The sequence below is a fragment of the Coenobita brevimanus genome, chromosome 98 (genome assembly GCF_032717465.1).
Source record: "Coenobita brevimanus isolate Jiangsu-jjx chromosome 98, ASM3271746v2, whole genome shotgun sequence".
Classification (NCBI taxonomy): domain Eukaryota; kingdom Metazoa; phylum Arthropoda; class Malacostraca; order Decapoda; family Coenobitidae; genus Coenobita; species Coenobita brevimanus.
This window is the reverse complement of record NC_137051.1, coordinates 36,487,661-36,502,660: the sequence shown is the minus strand read 5'-3', so window position 1 is coordinate 36,502,660 and position 15,000 is coordinate 36,487,661. Positions and strand designations below refer to the sequence as shown.

The window sequence follows — 15,000 nt, the reverse complement described above, 5'->3', positions numbered from 1 at the left end:
AATAATAAAAATAATAATAATAATAACAACAACAATAATAATAATAATAATAATAATAATAAAAATAATAATAATAATAATAATAACAATAATAATAATAACAATAACAATAATAATGATAATAACAGTAATGATAATAAACATAAAGTAAATAATAAAAACCCACATAAATTTCATAAGAAAAGATGAGGAAGAATATTAAATCCATCTTTCCTTCTTCCTCAACAAAACTCTTTTACTTCTTTTTGAGGCATCTGAGAAAAATGCTGAGGTGAATTCTTGAGAGGAGGGTTGGAAGTGAGACGCGAGAGAGAGAGAGTGGGAGATGTAAGACAATAGTGGATCTCAGGGGGGAGGGGGTGGAAATGAGGAAGAAACCCGCAGACAAGGAAGAAAATGCGGAAGTGGAAGGAGATGGAGAAGGAGTATGAGAGAAGGATCATCTTTGGTTGTCACAATATCTCCCTGGGTCGCTTGCAATATTACGTTGTCATTGTCTTGATATATATGTTGCGTCCTCGCTCTTGGCAGTAATAACACACACACATACACACACACACACACACACACACACGATTTACTACATGTTTACCTGCCCTTGTTAATACCTATGTAACTCCTTTGCATATATACACACACGCACATAAATCCATACGCAGTCCCCCCCCCCTCTCTCTCTCTCTCTCTCTCAGCGGGATGTGCAAATACGTGCCTCACCTAATACCAGGTGTTAATTAATCGACGGGGCTGTACAGTACAGGTATATCTCACTAAACACACACCTTGAAAATAGGTAAGAAGGTGAAGACAGGATGCGAAATTAAGTATCAACAGAGAAAAACACGAGGAAAAGAAATGTTAAAAAGTCTCTGTGTGTGTGTGTGTGTTTTTTTTTATAAAGAATATCAGGGAAATAAAACGAATTCATAAGGGAATGAGTGAGTTAGAAGGGCAGTTGGGAGTGCTCACCATCCACTCACTCAATGTGGTGCTGCCTCAGGTGACTCTACACTGAGTGACAAGCTAAATGGTTTTCTGCGACCCAGGAAACAATATCTTACGTTAGGTAATAACCATATAAACAGATGACGCCTGGTGGTTTAGTGAGTTACGGCGCTTCACCTGACCGGAGCACCTGTTGGTTTACATCCGAGGGAGTTTGGGGGACCTGTTCCTCACGTATTGCCACCCACGGTCGAACGAGGAGGGTCACTTTCACCTAAAATATCGGGACTAAGTAGCCTAACCTAGGAGCAATAATCTTCTGATGGGGCAAGAGGAAGATAGATAGACAGAGCGATAGACAGGCAGATAGAGAGGGAGAGGGGGGGGGAGAAGAGAAAGAGAGATGAGTGAATAAGTCTAACACATTTAAAAAAAAATGGAATTGGGAGTGAGAAGCAAAAAACAATAAAACTCAGAATAATGTTTGATATGATGAGTGTGTCAGTCATGGGGTACACTGATTTTTTTTTTTTTTTTATAATGATTCTCTCTTTTTTTTTTTTTTTTCTATTTTTTGCTCACAATCCACAAGTAGTGTTTGTAGAAGCTTGTGACTCTCCATCACTTCTGAATTTTACTTACACACACACACACACACACACACACACACACACACACACACAGGGCGTTACTCTCGAAAAATTTTATGTTGTACTGCCTTAGTTGGGGATGACAACTGTAATCACGTTCTGCACGCCTCTCTCTCTCTCTCTCTCTCTCTCTCTCTCTCTCTCTCTCTCTCTCTATTGATATATTCATTTAGATAGATAGATAGAGAGATAGAGAGATAAGTAACCATGCAATATTGTGTACAGCCTATCACCACTAATAATACTATGCTGTTAGTTTAAGAAAAGTCATAATTATAATAACCTTGAAATAATTATAATACAGCCCAAGATTAAGCCCATTCCTTGTTCCTGAGACCCATTATAATGCCTCGGGCGATCCTTACTTGGAGGGGGAAGCGAAGAGTACGTAGATGTAAACAATGCTGGGTTTAGACGAATGTTTGGACATATCTATACTATGTTCATATCCAAATGGCAAGAGATCCATAACCCCTTTGTATCTTGGTTTAAGGCCAGATGTAGTCAGGTTGAATGATGAATTTGACTAATAACCAAGGAGTCGCGTTCCTGGATCGGTCAGATGAAAGCAAAACGAATGTACTGAATGAGCAATCGAGTAAGAAGCCGTGTCTCAAGTGCAAAGGATGGGGACTGCAAGAAAAGATTAGATGTTTTTGTCTCACGTAAAGATGCTGCCAGGGTTTTGGGTCGGTCTTCTACTCTTGGATGACCTGAGTCAGGGTAATATTGTCTGGTGCTTGATGGAAAAGAGATCTAGAAATGCCTCAACCATGAAAGGGTTACGAAGACGATGAAAATCAGGAAACAGGACAAAAGGTAAGTTCATGGTGTTGTCAAAAACCAACGTCTCGCCAGGGAGGTAAAAAAGGAGGAGGAGGAGGAGAAGAAGAAGAAGGAGGAGGAGGAGGAGGAGAAGAACAAGGAGGAGGAGGAGCAGGAGGAGGAAGAGGAGGAGGAATAGAAGAAGAAGTAGAAGAAGAAGACTCGCTCCCAGCCTCAGGTCTCCCTATGCTCCGGAAGGGGTGGTATGGGGCAGGATGTTTTGCAATGTTTGGAAAGCTGGGGGACACCTGGCTGTTTTGGGCACACCTGTAATACTGAGTCAGCGCCGTAGTAGTTCTGTGGGTTTATTGAAAAGTCTTCCGGGAGGCAAAAGAGGCCGTGAATTGGCTGAGACGTGAACGAGGGTTAGTGCAAGGAGAGGCTAAGAAGAGGGACAAGTAGAGCGATGAGCTGGGGAGGCAGAGGTGGGATAGGTATGATATGATTCAACAGATTACAAGACAAATCTCAGTCAAGGATTTTTCAAAACAGAATTACGTAAGACATTAAAGAAAACGTGTCACTATAACTCCTTCAAACACCTGAAAGGGGAAATAAATAGTCTTACAAGAGAAATATTTGATTCTGCTACGGATACAATAGCATCCCAGGGCCGTCGACGGGCAGAGAGTGCTCACTGGATTCCCCCTGGCTCTGTAGCAGATTAAGACCGACTACAAAAAAAAAGAAAAAATTATACCTACCAATTTAGACTCAACTGGATGCTACTTAATCGACCATAACAACACCAAACTATCCCTCTCAATTACAACTACCGTTAGACTCAACTGCGTGCGACTTAATGGACTGTGACAACAACAAACTATTCCTACCAAATTGAACTCCACTGGAAATGGCATAGTTGTCCTTTTTTTTCATATACTGTATGTGTGTGTGTGTGTGTGTGTGTGTGTGTGTGTGTGTGTGTGTGTGTGTGTGTGTGTGTGTGTGTGAGAGAGAGAGAGAGAGAGAGAGAGAGAGAGAGAGAGAGAGAGAGTTTTAAAGTAAGTGTGGGTCACTGGGATCTGAAGGAAAGTGTGTGTGTGTGTGTGTGTGTGTGTGTGTGTGTGTGTGTGTGTGTGTGTGTGTTTAGTATGAGTAGAGGTTTGAATATGCGTCTGAAGGGACGTGGAAGACTGAGAATGAGAAGCTAGGTTGTGGAGATGGCCTAAGAGTGTGTGGCTAGAATGATGGTGATTACTGGGAGTGAACAGAGACTTAGAGTGCATTAGAGTGTGTTAGGAAGTGAGGGTAAGTGCTAGTAAGGCTGCCTAACCATTTGCCTGAGGTGGGTGTGCATTGGCCATCGTTTACAGCTTATATTGGACGATTTTTTTTTCAGCTGAGAGAAATACGAGCACTCAGAGGGTTTAGGAATATATCGATTTGCTCTTCCTCTATTACATACTCTTTGGAGATGGATTTAGGGCAACACCAGATGGATTTAGCATGTCGCGCGAAACCCCACCAGTCAAGAAAGTAATTGAAGTTCGCGACAGAAATGCAGATTGCGAGGCGTGAGAAAATATTAAAAGTCTCGTGAGCGTTCTTAGACGGTATGCATATGGATCCGTATTCCCGTCGGATCAGGAAGCTCCCTAACACCTTTTCCTAAGCGATTTATTTTGTTTCTTACACTTTACTATCGTCTTCTGTGTTGCATAAATCCTTCCACTATCGCCATACCCGGTACTTTGCGTAGATAGCGTACAAAAGGATATTAACTAGCCATATCCAAAAATGAATCGCAAAGAAAGAGGTGTTAGGGAGTTTCCATACCTGATGAGAATGGATATAAATAGGGTGTTGAAGCTGGTCAATATATGTGTGAGTCTGATGGTGAGAGGAGGCGTGGTAAGCAAGAGAGAGAGAGACAGAGAGACAGAGAGATGGTTAATGAGTGCATGAGGAAGAGAGATAGGCAGAATGACGAGACTAGGGAAGCGACAAGGAATTCAGTTGGTTGAATTTATTTTGTACGGAAGAGTAAACCTTGACGGGAAACTATGAAGCTACGTGTGGACAGGTGTACTGAACAGGTGGAGCCAGGATTCCAGGGGCTTAAGTTGTGAAAGAATGAGTGTGTGGCCCTGTTCGTAGGACATGCTGGTGATTACTTCCCACATTTTTGTATTCTTTCATTTCTCTGGCTTTCTCTGCTCTACTTCACCCCAGCTACCGATGAGAGAAAGAGGTGTGATGATGATGATGATGATGATGATGATGATGATGATGATGATGATGATGATGATGATGGAGAAATACTGGGGAAGAAAAACATTGATCATGACAACGAGGAAATGTTTGTAAAAGGAAGTTGTGCCACAAGGAAGACAGATGGGACTGCTTAGGCTGTTGCAAACTTAATAGCAATAATTCCACACACACACACACACACACACACACACACACACACACACACACACACACACACACACACACACACACACACACACACACACACACACACACACCTGTATACACAATTTTTCTACACACACACACACACACACACACACACGTGTACACAGTTTTTCTACTCACATATATGCTGAATACACACACACACACACACACACGTATACACAGTTTTTCTACACACTTACTCACATATATGCTGAATACACACACACACACACACACACACACACACACACACACACACACACACACACACACACACACACACACACACACACATAGATGGGGAGAAATAATGACACCAATACACAGCCAATGTTCGTGGGCGATATTACACCTGCCTTTATTAACACACTCATAAACCCTTTGTTGTGTATATGTGGGCAGACGTAGAGTAAATACATGATCCAATTAACGCCACAGTTTCTCTTTCTGTCTCTCTGTCTCTGTCTGTCTATCTCTCTTTCTATCTCTCTATGGTACCTGAACTTCACTAGCAAATATAATACCTTGCTTGCTAACAATAAAATCAGGTATTACATAAAAGATACATATACAAAACAATAACAATATGCATCAGATATTGTTTATAAGGATGAAAATATAGCAAATAGATCATAATTCCACGAAGCAAGGGTATATAGAGATTCAGATAAGCCTGTCTGTGGTAAATTTGTAATACTTGATGGTTGGAGAGTGAGTGTGAAAGTGTGATGAGTGAAAGGGATATATTTCTGTGGGCGAGAGAGAATGAGTAGTGTAGTAGTAGTAGTAGTAGTAGTAGTAGTGGTGGTGGTGGTGGTGGTGGTGGTGGTGGTATTATTGTTATTAGCAGTAGTAGTAGTAGTAGTAGTAGTAGTAGTAGTAGTGGTGGTGGTGGTGGTGGTGGTGATGGTGGCATTATTATTGTTATCTTCGCCAAGGATGTTATGTTTTCACCCCAGTCCGTTTGTTTGTTGGTTGGTTGGTTTGTGAACAAGATTACACAAAAACTACTGGACGGATTTCCACGAAACTTGGTAGAAAAATGGACCTTGGCCCAGAATACACTCCAATAAATTTTGGTGCGGATCCGGACAAAGGTGCGGATCAAGGAATCTTTTTTCACTTTCTTTAACATTGTGAGATAGGGCATTGGCGGAGGTATGCGCTCTACTGAGTGCCATTCTAGTTATTATTATTATTATTATTATTATTATTATTATTATTATTATTATTATTATTATCAGTAGTAGTAGTAGTTTTGTTGTTAATGTTGTTATTGTTCTTGTTGTGACCCCAGGCTCATCTACTCGTGAACCCAGTGGACTGCAGGATAGTTGCCCCTTTGGAGATCACCATCCTCCTTTTGGTGGATAGGGAGGGAGGTGAGGGACGTTTGTATATGTGGTGGAGTCTTTCAGCTTGTTTCGAGAGAGAGAGAGAGAGAGAGAGAGAGAGAGAGAGAGAGAGAGAGAGAGAGAGAGGGGAAGGGAGGGAGGGAGAGAGGGGGGTATTAGAGTGATAAACGCAAGGGGTTCACTGATAGAATATAATCGCATTGTAAGGATAATATTGCGCTGTGAGGGTAAGCTTAACGTCAAGAGGAATATTTGGGTACCGGTATAATATTAATGGAAATGACTAGTAATATTATCGAGGGAGGGGGGAGGGGGAGACCACCATGAAAATCAACCCCTTCACTACTGCCACGTCTTTTTATAATTTATTCTTACGACCTTCTTAAGAATATTTATTTAATCTTAGGAGAGGCTATTCGAGACTCAGGAATTGATTATTTCCTTCTTAAAAATTTCTATTCCTCAGTTAACTCAGGGAAGTAAAGGTGTGTTTATAAAATTGAAGAAACACTAGAGGTGGATTAGGCCCCTATGATAGGTTGCACTGGCGGCTCCCTAACACTTTCTCTTAAGCGATTTATTTTACACATAGTACCCTAGCGTTCCCTTCCATGGTGCTTACATCATTTTAACATCGACGTTATTTTTGCATCAGTAACGATCAAAGGACTAGGAGGGTGTAAACTGCAGATCAAATCGCCACGGAACAGATGTCACGTAGTCTCCTTTGCGACTGACTAGGGGTGTTGGGGTGGTGGTGTTTGCAAGGCCTGAGAGAGGACAGGTAACGTGTGGGACAAGGGGAAGCTGGGTCAGGAGTGTGTGTGTGTGTGTGTGTGTGTGTGTGTGTGTGTGTGTGTGTGTGTGAGAGAGAGAGAGAGAGAGAGAGAGAGAGAGAGAATGGCCTGATATCCTGGTTGTTGCATCGCAATTGGTTGCAACAAAAGGCCTCAAAGGGACTCGGACTTACCCAACCTGAAGGCTTTCATTTCATCCCACAGCCACTACGGAAATAACTCTCTTTTCCAATTCACTTTTAATTCATCTGTAACCCGACATCATATCCCTGCTTCCCTAGCGAAAAAAAAAAAAAAAAAAAAAAAAATCTACGTGACTAAAATCGAACAGAATTACAAACCCATACTTCATCCCATCTCGATAACGAAAATGATATTCTTGTTTAGTAAATTGTGAATAATGTTTTTTTCTTGGCATCATAGCCTTATTTCTCTAGCTACAATAAGTGACCTCAAAGCGACTCTAACCTGGCCAAATTGCTTTCCTTCATTTCATCTCACCCAGACTTCCTGTAAACACTTTTTCAACCTCATTCTTTAATTCTGATTTCCGTCTCTCCCTCCTTCTTCCCTTCACTTCTTTCACTGTCTGGGAAGAAAGTTAGCCTACTATTCCACTGCATCAACTTCACACTTCGGTCATGTTCTTCACCTTGTTATATAACGCGTCATCATAAAAGAGACTAAACTGATGGGCAGAGAATCATACCAAGCCTCTCTTAGCTCAGCATTTTTAGCCAGGAGAGGAAAGTGTGACGCAGAAGAGGCAAAATATCTGAGGAAATTTTGTCTTTCCTATAAACACAGAAACACATGGAGTATTTTCATTTTTACGTAACACCTTTGCATATACTCCTTAGTCTCATAATTTCATCTTCTTAGCCCTTCTTCTGCTCCTTCACTGTCATACATCCATATATACATACAAGATTCTTTCGTTCCTTACACATCTGTACTCTGTTCACTCTAACTTGGCCTAATATTGCCATCTTTCCATATTTATCAAAGGGAGTTCACTAATTCTGTCCACAATATATCAAAGATAATCAGAGATAGAAGTGTAATTGTGAATGAGTGTTGAGAGAAAGATACCCCCCTGGGGGTAGGGGAGGTTTTCAAGAATACTCCCCCAGTATCCCTGCTTGTCGTAAAAGGCGACTAAAAGGGTTGGCGGAGGGTTAGTGCCCCTCCCCGGAAAACAACTAACTAAAAAAACAAACAATAAGCCTAGGACAAGGACTGACCAAACGATGACGACCCAGGACCGGACAAAGGACATGGTTATCGGAACGTGGAATGTAAGGGGAGCGAATGATGAGGTGAAAGAGAGAGAGATTGTCCAGGTGCTTGAGGGTGCGAAAGTGGATGTATGTGGAATAACTGAAACAAAATGGAGAGGAGAAAGTGTGAGAGAATGGGAGTATGGATGGGGTATATGTGCAGGAGTAGGTGAGAATGAGAGGGCAAAGGAAGGAGTATGTATAGTTGTGAGTAAAAGATGGAAGAGGAGCATAAGACAGTATGGATCAGTTGGGTCAAGGATTGTGTGGGTAAAGTTGAAAGTTGGAATACAAATGTGGGCGATTGTGTGTGTGTATGCGCCAACGCAAGATCGTGCTAGAAGAGTAAGAGAAGAGTTCTGGACAAATGTAGAAGTGTGCATGGAAAAGTTTGGAAGGAATGAGAGTGTTATTGATTGGTGATATGAATGGTAAAGTTGGGAATGTGAAGGTGGATGGAATAGTTGGTGAGTGGGGTGTGCCTGCTGAGATAGATGAGAATGGGAGTGCGTTAGTGGACATTTGTACTGGGAGGGGGTTGGTGAGAGCCAATACCCTCTTCAGGCATAAAATGATCCACAGGTATACATGGCGAGTGATGAGAAGGGTGGGTGGTGAACTGAATGAAAGGAAGGCAATGATTATGTGTGGATGAAAAGACGCGAAGATGTGTAATGGATGCAAGAGTTTATAGAGGTTGGGGGAGTGGACTTTCTGACCACTACTTGGTGGTGGCCAGAATTAGAGTTCAAGTAAGATGGAGAAGAAGGGAAAGACGAGAGGAAGGAGTAGTTACAAGGAGAGTGAAAAGGTTACAAGAGGATGTGAAAAAGGCAGAATATAAGAGAGAAGTGGAGTAACGATTGAGCAAATATGAATTGGAGCAGATGGGAGACGTGGAAGGTGTGTGTAGGATATTTACAGAAGAAATATGTGCAGCATGTGATGTGGTGTGTGGAAGGAAGAGAAGACGGAGGGGGGTGCAAGAAACAGCGTGGTGGACTGAAGAGGTGAAACAGGCTGTGGCACAAAAGAAGAAAGCATACAATGAATGGATGAAAAATAGGGGCGTGGAAGAAGTTGAGAGGCGGAAGAGAGAGTTATATGTAGAAAGAAAGAGAGAGGTGAAAAGTTTAGTAAGAGAGAATAAGAAGAGAGTTGATGAGGAATTTGGAAGGAATTTGAGTGTAAAGTGGAGGGACTGTAAGAAAATGTTCTGGAAAGAGGTGAAAAGAGTAAGACAGGGTGAAAATGAAGTTAGCAGGGGAGTGAAAGATAAAAATGGTAGATTACTCGTGGACAAGGGAGAAAAAGTGAGCAGATGGAGGGAACACTTTAAGGAATTGTTGAACATTGAGGATGGAAGTAATGCAAGTATAAGTGGCTGGGGAATGGCTGGGAGAAGGAGGGAGGTGAGAAGACAGGAAGAAATCAGTAGGATAGAAGTTGTGGAAGCAATGAAGAAAGTTAAATCGGGGAACGCCCCAGGAATTGATGGAGTGTGTGGTGAAATGTTGAAGCATGGGAGAGAGATAGTAGTAGAATGGATGTGGAAGATGTGCAGATTGGCCTGGGAGGAAGGTAGAGTCCCGGAGGATTGGAAGTCAGGTATAATTATTCCCTTGTACAAAGGAAAAGAGGAAAAAGAAGTGTGTGGTAATCATAGGGGCATTTGTCTTCTTAGTATAATAGGAAAAGTGTATGGTAGGATACTTATTGACAGAGTTAGAGAAAGAACAGAGAAATTAGTTGGAGAAGAACAGGGAGGCTTTAGGAAGGGAAGAGGTTGTGTAGATCAGATATTCATTCTTAGATCTTTAGTGGAAAAGTTTCTAGAGAAGGGAAAGAAGTTGTATGCGGCTTTCATGGATTTGGAGAAAGCATATGACAGGGTGGATAGACAAGGATTGTGGAAAGTGTTAAGAATATATGGAGTAGATGGGAAGTTGTTGAATGCTGTGAAGAGTATGTACGATGGTGCGAAGGCTGCTGTGCGTGTGGATGGTGAACTAAGTGAATTTTTCTCTTTGAAAGTTGGGTTGAAACAGGGATGTGTCATGTCTCCATGGTTGTTCAATCTGTACATGGATGGGGTAATAAAAGAGGTACAAGGTAGGGTAGTGGATGTTGGAGTGGCCCTGGTGAGAGAGGATAGTGTTTGGAAACTCCCTGTACTGTTGTTTGCAGATGATACTGTGTTGTTGAGTGAAGACGAAGGGGAGCTGCAAGGCTTGGTGGATGAGTTTGGGTGAGTGTGTAAGAAACGGAATCTAAAGGTGAATTTAGGGAAGAGTAAAGTAATGGTCTTTGAGAGAGGTGAAGTCAGTGAATGTACAGCGAGGTTGGATGGTGAGGAATTGGAAAATGTGAGTACGTTTAAGTACTTGGGTAGTGTGATGAGCATGGATGGAGGTTTGGAGGGTGAAGTGCTAGAAAGGGTACAGCAGGGAAGAAAGGTTGCTGGTTCTTTGAAAGCAGTGATAAGAAACAGGGAAGTGAGCATGGAAGTGAAAAAGTTACTACATGACAGTATTGTGATACCAACTCTAACGTACGGAAGTGAAGCTTGGACGTTGTTGGAAGGACACAAGTCAAGAGTGAGAGCAGTGGAAATGAGTTATTTAAGAGGAGCCTGTGGAGTCACATGGAGAGACAGGCTGACGAATGAGGATATAAAGGAGCTTTGTGGTGTGGATATGGATGTGATAGGAAGCGTTATGAGGAACACACTGAGGTGGTTTGGCCATGTGGAGAGGATGGAGGGTGAAAGACTGACAAAGAGAGTGTATGTGAGTGAGGTGGAGGGGGGAAGAGGGAGGGGGAGGCCGAGGATGAGATGGAGGGATAGGGTGGAGAGGTATATGAGAGAGGGGTGTGTGAGTTGGGAGCAGGGCAGTGAAATGGCGGGGGACAGGGCGACTTGGAGGCGATTTGTTTGTGGCCACCCCAAACGGGATTGAGGCGTCTGGCAATAGACAGATAGATAGATAGATAGTAAGTGGGAGAATAAAGGATACGTAGAGAGAGAGAGAGAGAGAGAGAGTGAGTGTATATATGACTGAGAGTGACATAAACGTGACAAGCGTTAACAGTGTACGATGCTATATTACTGTATAGTGGAAATATTGGATCTAATTTGGATGAGGCAGACTGTGTGGGTATGAGACAGTGTGTGGGTGAGTGGGAGGGTGTGAAGGGGTGGCAGGGTGAGTGGATGTAAGGGTGCATGGGTGTGGAGAGGGTGTATGACTCTGTGTGTGTGGGGAGGGGAAGTGTGTGTATGTAAGAAAATATTTGGGTGTGGATGTGGAAGACTGTGTGAGCATGTGAGTGAGTGTTAAAGGGTGAGAGTTTATGAGTGTGAGAATGTGTGTGTGTGTGTGTGTGTGTGTGTGTGTGTGTGTGTGTGTAGTATTGAAGGAAATGATATAACTCTGCAGCTAATAAAGGAGGAAGGGTTGTTGACAGAGACAGGAAGATGAACGACGAGGAAGGCAGAAGGGAGCTAAGGTTATTGCAATATTGCACTGGGCCCACTGTATAAATGCCAGCAGTTATGAGCAATTGTGTGTTGTGTCCTCTTCCTCGGTGATTATGACACACACACACACACACACACACACACACACACACACACACACACACACACACACGTCAACATGCATGCTCTTGTGACACCACCTCGCCACAAACATTCGCACATTCGCACACACAAATCTCTCTCTCTCTCTCTCTCTCTCTCTCTCTCTCTCTCTCTCTCTCTCTCTCTCTCTCTCTCTCTCTCTCTCTCTCTCTCTCTCTCTCTCTCTCTCTCTCTCTCTCTCTCTCTCTCTCTCTCTCTCTCTCTCTCTCTCTCACACACACACACACACACACACACACACCACCCAGTTTCATTCCACCTAACCGCAGCCTCTCAGTCTTGCACACACCACCACCCACAGCCCACAGGTCCCTCCCTGTCTGAGTGCTGAGTTGGGAGTGGGAATCAGTACAAAGAATCCTGATAGCCAACTTCATTTACAGGTCCTAGGAACACTGCTTCTGCCACTGCATAAATGATCCACCTTCACCTCCTACCTCACGCATGAATATAGATCTGGAAGTCTTTTAAAGTGGAGGTGCGTGTAGAAATGTATCGTAGCGGCTGCGTGTGTGAGTAAGAGAGCCTGTATGTGTCTTGAAGGAGGCTTGGGCAGGGTGGAAGGAAATGAAATATGTGAAGGATCAAAACTACTGCATCTTCTTGGTAATATTGGCCAAATGGAGAGTCGAACACTAATCTTATAAAATCTGAGAACACCAGGGACTATGCAACTCCTAAATTTCTAATATTCATTTATGGAACATTCACATATACTAACCCCTCACTACAAAGGTACATTTTTTTAGTACTACTTCCTTCAGACGATTTGTTTTTCTTTTAAGGGAGGCTTTTTTTTTTACTTGAGGGGTTAGATGCAGCCTTCATTAACCCATTCACTTCGAGAGGTTTTTTCCAAACTGAGAAAAATCGCATGAAAGTAGCAAAACCAAAGTAAGAATGACATGACGGAATTTAAGGGGTTAGCCTGCATGCCACATTTCACCTCGCGTCCAGCAGTGAGGTAAAGCCAAATACTCCTCACTCTCATCGTGGGTGGTGCTGTAAGGGATGCCTTCTAGTGGTGGCACTGATATAACCAGGTGGATCCGCTGCCTCGTTATATAAATATCACCGAACTCACACACACACACACACAAACACACACACACACACACACACACACACACACACACACACACACACACACACACGCTACCACTGTTAATTATGCTTAAAAATAATACTGTCTCTGAGGAAGTACTGAGAAGCATCTGAAGCCAGCGAGAAGACGCCTGTCAGGAACCTGTTATTAAAAGTGAAATCTTGGGGGGGGGTCCAAAATTTTGACGATATTTTCAGAAAAGTGTAAGGATGATACATATCTGACCAATTCCTTGTACAGTCTGCCAAAAAAGTACTGCATCTCCCGTGTGTGATGGATGTGAAAAATGAGCGAGTTCAGAAGACACACATTATTTCTTTTATCTGCCGTCTCGAGAAATATAGCTCTAAGCATGTGGTATTTTATGCATTTTTCGAGTCCTGATAGTAACCAAGGACAATATTTACATTTATAAAAACAAGGTTCCCCATATACCGAAAGGCCTCGTCATGTTTCAGAATGGTTCGTGCGACAAGAGGACTGATATTTTTTTGGTTGGCTACATCATTCCTATATCTTTTTTACTCTAACTTGGCCTAGAATTGTCATCTCCCCGTCTTGAATGCTGAGTTGTGGCAATAGTATGACTCTAGAATATGATGCTAGTCGCGAAGAAGTGCTATGGAAAGGATGTAGAACCACAGTACTGTTCCTGTCATTGAGCTACATGAAACAAGCTGCAAAAGAACGAAATTCTGGGCCAAGTTAGGGTGAAGAAAATATAGTTACACTGTTGGATGTGGAATGCAAACAGATTACACCTAACAGCTACACGTGTTCCATAAATGCCCATGCAAAATAATGAGTTTAGTTACACCTTCGTTCACCTAGATTTAATTACAGGAAGCCAGGTAGGATCCATCTTCTATCTGTACACCTGGGCTCATATTTTCCCCACGTAAGGAGGCTCCCTAGCACCTCTTCCTTAGCGATTTATTTTCGAAACTGCCCATTAATATATATTTTTTTGCTCCTTATGTCTTTATAATATCGACATAGATTTCTTGAATACCACACAAAAATATAGTAAGGAAGCAGAATCAGAAATAAATCGGTAAGGAAAAGGTGTTAGCAAGCTTGAATACCACACATAGATATAGTAGGGGAGCAGAATCAGAAATAAATCGGTAAGGAAAAGGTGCTAGCAAGCTTCCTAACCACACGGAAATATTTGATTGATCCATATATATATAATGATAAAAATGTGGCTGCTCTTTGATCATCCTATATAAAAAAAATACATGTCCGGGGATATGTGGCTGCATACAATTTAAATGTAAGTGTAAATTATTTCCATTTATTTTAATGTGGATTTTTTTTACAGTATGCTCTTATGGGTACGATTTAATCCCTTCAGTCCGGATTTATTTTTCATTTTGATTTTTGTTATTGCTGATGACTGCAATTAATTAAGGAGGGTTTTTGTGGTGAAAGGATTGATTAGGGATTTACGATAATTAGAGAGAGAGAGAGAGAGAGAGAGAGGGAGAGAGAGATGAGATGGAGGTAGAAATAGACTGACAGATGAGATGGAGATAGAAATAGGTAGACAGATAGGCAGAACAGCGATCACTGAGAGAGAGAGAGAGAGAGAGAGAGAGAGAGAGAGAGAGAGAGAGAGAGAGAGAGAGAGAGAGAGAATCCTACATGTCAGAGTTAAAACACATCTATACTCATTTCACCTTTACATGGCCCAAATTTTCGTCCTTTTACAACTTACGTCATAAATGCTACGATTCTATATCCTCTCCGCAGCACTTCTTCGTGATTAGCACCATTTTCTCGTCCTAATCTAGTACTACGGCATTTAGGATGGAGAGACGGCAGTTTGAGGGTAAGTTAGAGTAAAAGGAGAATTGTATCTTTCACGTCAGGGACAAAAATTATGTGTAAAGACGGAATGAATATCAAGAAAACTTGCCTCCAGTTTCAAGAGTTTACAGCCGTCTTAGAGCCACCACATCACCACCACAACCACCACACACCACCACAAC

General features: G+C 42.2%; 1 protein-coding gene across 1 annotated transcript in view; it reads right to left on the bottom strand.

The window, feature by feature from the left end:
• Positions 1-15,000, bottom strand: part of LOC145414033 (uncharacterized) — a 113,383-nt gene that overhangs the window by 3,841 nt on the left and 94,542 nt on the right. The window lies entirely within an intron of this gene.